Consider the following 6000-nt stretch of genomic DNA (forward strand, 5'->3'; position numbering starts at 1 on the left):
GTTGTGTTTTTTAAAGCAGGAACTTGGGGATACTTACCATTTTAAAATTATATATATATTTGTTGTTGTTTAGTCGTTTAGTCGTGTCCGACTCTTCGTGACCCCATGGACCAGAGCACGCCAGGCACTCCTGTCTTCCACTACCTCCCACAGTTTGGTCAAACTCATGCTGGTAGCTTCGAGAACACTGTCCAACCATCTCGTCCTCCTTCTGGTCTCCCACCACACCATCAGCCAGATGTGGAAGGGAAGTGATTGACTGGTTGCCCCATTGCCATGGATACAGTTGCCATGGAAATAATGGTCCATGTTGCGGCCCTAGCCCCTTCCCTCCGTAGAGCTCTCCCAAGCATGGGTTCAGTGGCTTCAAGTGGTGGAGGCTGGGGCAGCTGGGAATTTCAGCTTCTCCGAGAGGCGCAAATGAGTTATTGCATGCTGCTGGGAGAGAAGGCTAGAAACGTAGAATTTCATGTTCTCAGCAGGAAGAAGATCAATGAGTCGCTATACATCAAGGGGAAGGGGAGGGGGAGATGAGAGAATTGGGACTCCCGAGTTCTCTGTGTGTGGAAGGAAAGCAACCGAAGGAATTTCCTCAAAGGGGATAGCAAGTTGTAGGTCTGGGAGAAGGAAGAGGGAGAGAATAGGTGGAAGGCAGAGAAAAGAGTCAGGACAATTTTTCCCAGGGTAGGCGTTTGATCCATAACCTCAAAGTGTCCCAATTTTCCAGGGATAGTCCCGAAATTATGAAAGCCATTCCGGCTTCTGATTTGAACCCAGAATGTCCCTATTTCCCCTGCCCGTGCTGCTGCAGCAGAGCTCAGGAAAGAAGATGAGCTGGTACTTGTCCCCAGTGGTGGCAGCGAGGGAACGTCCTGTTGCCTCTCCGTGGCTGCTGCCGCTGGCCTCCTCGCTTGGGCAGCTGCTGGAGAGCAGGAGAGGAACAGGAAAGGCTGCCATTGCTGAGGCCCAGGCCCCGTGTGATGCCCTGTCTCTGAGGTGCAGGCAGAGAGCAGGGTCACCCTGGGCAGGAAGAAAGGGGGAGTGGAACAGAACATGAAGAGGTTTTTTAAAAATGCTTTGTGCATCCGTGTCTAATCTTGCCCCTTTCTAAAAGTTATTTATTGGTGTGTGTTTTTCTTGTTGTAAATCTGCCAAAGGATAAAACCAAAATACGATATGATAATCTTTATTGTCATTGTCCCATACAGAACAACGAAATTGAAAAAATCTACATCAGGCGTTCAAAAACCAACAAGCCTGCTATCCCAGCTATCCCAGCCTGGTTAACCCCCTAAAAACTCTGATACCCCATAATTAAATACAATATACTCCCACAGAGACTACCTTACACTGTGTTTAAAACCAAAATCGCATTTGGATAGAAACTGTTTCTCAGGCGGCTAGTCCTAGTCTTTATAACCCTGTACCTTCTTCCAGAAGGCAGAAGCTGAAAGAGATCATTTCCGGGGTGTGTACTATCCTGCAGGATTATATACTATCAGAATTAATAATAATAATAATAATAATAATAATAATAATAATAATAATAATAATAATAATAATAATAATTTTAATTTGATTTTACAAATAAAAAATTTTCACAATCCAAATACATATCCATATATTGAGATTACTCTGAATCCCCCCACCCCCTCCATGGGGTCCTATTCTCAACATTTACAACTGTATACTATTGATATATATCAATCCATATTATCCATGGTATTTGTTACATAACAAGTCAAATTAAAATCCTGCTAATGTTTCCATCTGCTTAGAGTGGTCTTCTAGATAATTCCGCCCCCTTTTTTTATACTATTTTTGTCCTCTTGGTTCCTGAGTTTTTCCAGTCAGTTTTGCCATTTCGGCTTGGTTTGCCATTTGTCTCTGGTAGGGTCTTTGTCTTCTTTCCATCTCTGGGCTAGTAACACGGATTCTGAGCGGCTTTTGTCCCATACATAAAAAAATCTTTTCTGCTCCTTTGGGATGTCGGTACCTATAATTCCTAATAAGAAAGCTTCTGGGTTTTTTTTAAACAATGGTTATTGTAAACATTTTTCCCCCCATTTCATTATATATAATCTCCCAGACTGCTTTTATTACCTTACAAGTCTGCCACATATGATAAAAGGTACCTTCTTTTTCTTTACATTTCCAGCAGGTATTTGTACTAACATAGAATAACATCAGGATTAAGGGGTTTTCTCAGAACGGTGGAGGGTGTGTATGTTGCAACTTGTCGGTGTAACGCTGATGGAACTCAACCTTCTTCTGATAGGGAATGCTCTGCAGTGAGAGGAGAGGGACAAAAATGGGAGATTGAGGAATCCAGTTGCAGGGAATTGACCATCAGCTATCCTACCTGGGGGCTGTTGATGGGAGCTGGAGAAGAACAACAGCTGCAGAGACTCAGGTCCCCTAGCCCTGATCTACTAGGGAAGAATGGAAGGGGATGAAAGGGGTGGGTGGCCCTCCGGACAGTTTTTGGACTCCAACTCCCATCATCCCCAACCAGCATGGTTGACGATGGTGGAGTCGGGGCCGTTATGTACTGAGTTGAATAGGATCCAAATTGCAGCAGTCTGATTGGTCCTAGAACAATAGGATTCAGAATGCAGCAGTCTGATTGGTCCGCAAGAGCCACCCAATCCGACTCCAGGTGGAAGTGAATCCGCAACCTGATTGGCCTAGAGGAGAATCCCGGAATTAGCCAATCACGTGGGGCCCATTGTGTAAATAATGTATATAAAGCAGACAGTTCGGGGAAACTTCCATTCCTCACTACTATGAGCTGAATAAAGAGGATGAAATCCACACTCAACACCAAGTATAATTCAGGTGCATAGCAATGTATGGAAGGCTGCAGTTTCCCCTCCCAATCTAAAGCATCAGAGGGACAACCCCATGCTTGAAATGGCTTTTGCGGCCTGCAGCCATCTGACGATGTCCAGTTGAGCTCCTCTTCGCCATCACCCCCGCTGCCCCTTCGCTCCTCCCAGAGTTCCCATGCATGCTCAGAGTAATTGCTCTTTCCTGTGGTAACCTTGCCCGCCAGGCCTGTTTGTCGGCCAGGATTAGCCTGCGATGTGCTGACATGTGCCGCCGGGCGGCGGCGTGACAGCGAGAGACAGTGACAGGCAGGTGCCTGTAGCCAAAGAGCTGCCCTCTCGTCTTCCTGACATAATGGCTCCATGCAATTTCCTGCTTGGAATAGTTGCGCACGGGCGCATGTATACCCAATATGTATAATCACACGGGGCAGGTCTTCAAAATGCAGGTAAGCCGGGTGAGTCAATTTATAATCCGTTTATCACGAGTCAAAGGACTCCGTTACCCCAAATCCTGTGTTTTATAATTTCAAGATGAGATTCTGCAGAGAAAGAGGGCTTCCAAAATGGCAAAACCAGTTTATTTATTAAACAAATAGACTAGTCAGGTCTGTTAAGCATCTGCTTTGCTATGTAAACTTGGACCAAAGTGTTAGCAGGGGCAGAGGAAAGGGGTGCGGTGGGTACGGACTGCCCCAGGTGTCACCACTGAGGGGGGTGACAAAATGCTGGGCAGCACTCACCATGGAGCCTGCAGCGCGCCCAACCCATGCGTCTCTTCTGAGAGAGCCGTGGTGGCTTGGGTACACGCAGGCCTCACACTACCCAAACCATGGGTAGGCAAACTAAGGCCTGAGGGCCGGATCCGGCCCAATCGCCTTCTAAATCCGGCCTGCAGGCAGTCCAGAAATCAGTGTGTTTTTACATGAGTAGAATGTGTCCTTCTATTTAAAATGCATCTCTGGGTTATTTGTGGGGCCTGCCTGGTGTTTTTACATGAGTAGAATGTGTGCTGATCACCGAAGAATTGATGCTTTTGAATTATGGTGCTGGAGGAGACTCTTGAGAGTCCCATGGACTGCAAGAAGATCAAGCCTATCCATTCTTAAGGAAATCAGCCCTGAGTGCTCACTGGAAGGACAGATCCTGAAGCTGAGGCTCCAATACTTTGGCCACCTCATGAGAAGAGAAGACTCCCTGGAAAAGACCCTGATGTTGGGAAAGATGGAGGGCACAAGGAGAAGGGGACGACAGAGGACGAGATGGTTGGACAGTGTTCTCAAAGCTACCAGCATGAGTTTGACCAAACTGCGGGAGGCAGTGGAAGACAGGAGTGCCTGGCGTGCTCTGGTCCATGGTGTCATGAAGAGTTGGACACGACTAAACAACAACAGAATGTGTGCTTTTATTTAAAATGCATCTCTGGGTTATTTGTGGGGCATAGGAATTTGTTCATTAAAAAAAAAAAAACTATAGTCTGGCCACCCACAAGGTCTGAGGGACAGTGGACCGGCCCCCTGCTGAAAAAAATTGCTGACCCCTGGCCCAAATGGTCCGCCCACTGCCTCCCTCCCATCTGTAGGGCAGCTGAGTTCCCAGGCAGACTCTGGAGGCCCCGCCCTTGCCCCACCCCTATGGGCAGCTCGCCCCGCCCCTGGGCACACCACCCCAGGCACCCAAGTGGTTTCCTCCACCGCTGAGTGTTAGCATGGGTATACATCCGTCAATAAGCTTTGCGACCAGGGGAAAAACAGGACTCCATTTCCTCTGTCAACCTTAGAACAATATTGCCTGCACCTTTCTGGATGACCTGATAAGAGCATTCATCTTGCTTTGTTTGCAGGGAGTTTAGACGGTGTTCACCATTTATTGAGCATTTATTCTGGTTTGTCATCAGGGAAGTCAGGTGACATGGCGCCAAGCGTGATCCTAGTTTCCAGGGCGTTTTCCTTATCACAATGAAATTTAGTTTTGGGGAGGAAGTGAGGAACAACTTTAATTGCACAACCTGAATTTGCCGATATGTGACTGAATTGCACCCCCCAAAATAGTGGCAGTCTGGAAGTACCCTGATAGGATTATCATCCTGATATTGTTGATAGAAGTGTGAGGCTTTGGGAGAGTGGTTTGCCTAAACCCAGCTATTCAGCATATGGCAGAAGTGGGATTTGAATCAAGGAATTCATGATTTACAGCTCAGTCTCCCGTTGCTCGGTCCCAGCTCCTGCCCACCTAGCAGTTTGAAAGCACACAGTGCAAGTAGATAAATAGGTACCGCTGCTGCGGGAAGGTAAACGGCGTTTCCGTGCGCTGCTCTGGTTCGCTAGAAGTGGCTTAGTCAGGGGTCCCTTTACCTTTACTCTTAGTTGCTACGTGCACAGAATGTGTGTGACGCCAGTAATGGGTTAATGTGTCCCTTGAAAGAAATTGGGGCTGCGTACACACCATAAACTTAAACCATGTGTCTTCCCCCAAATTTCTTTGCAACTGTAGTTCACCCTCAGAGACCTACAGTTCCAAGTACCCTTAACAAACTAAAATTCCCAGAATTCCTTGGAAGGCATGTGCTTTAAATGTATGGTATGTATGCAGGCTGAGAGTTGTATCCCTCTAAGTCCTACTCAAAGTGCTTTTTTGTAAAGAGTCCTACTCAAAAGTTGATCCATTGAAATTAATGGCTCTGCATTCGCCATGCCCATTAAATTCAGTGGGTCTACTTTGAGTCCACTTTGACTGAAACCCAGTGTGTCTATATGGAACCAGAATTTTTCAGGCAGCATTTGATCCATCAAAATCTTCTGTGAAGCAAGGAATGGGGGCCGAGGAGCGGGAACTCACTCAGCCAGTTATGAAAGCAGCCATCCCTTACTGGTTGCTGGCAGGCGCCGGGTCCTCTGAGCATGCACAAAACGTTTTACATTCCAGACAAAGTAAACACAGCCGGCCTCATAATCTGGGTTTTGGAGCATCAGAAAAAAGCAACTTCTAAGTAGGCATGTGTCCTTGGTTCCTTTTATTTTAGAACTGGCATGTAAGTGCATACGAAAGAACAGCTTGTGGAGATGTGAGTTGATCACAGTGTCCTCTCTCTCCCTGCTTCATGTTAGACTCTGTCCTCTGGACGCCAGAAACCACATGGCCACAGAGAGTGGCCGGGCAAGAGCAAAGCCAT

The sequence above is a fragment of the Podarcis bocagei genome (assembly GCF_964188305.1).
Source record: "Podarcis bocagei genome assembly, chromosome: 13".
NCBI lineage: Eukaryota > Metazoa > Chordata > Lepidosauria > Squamata > Lacertidae > Podarcis > Podarcis bocagei.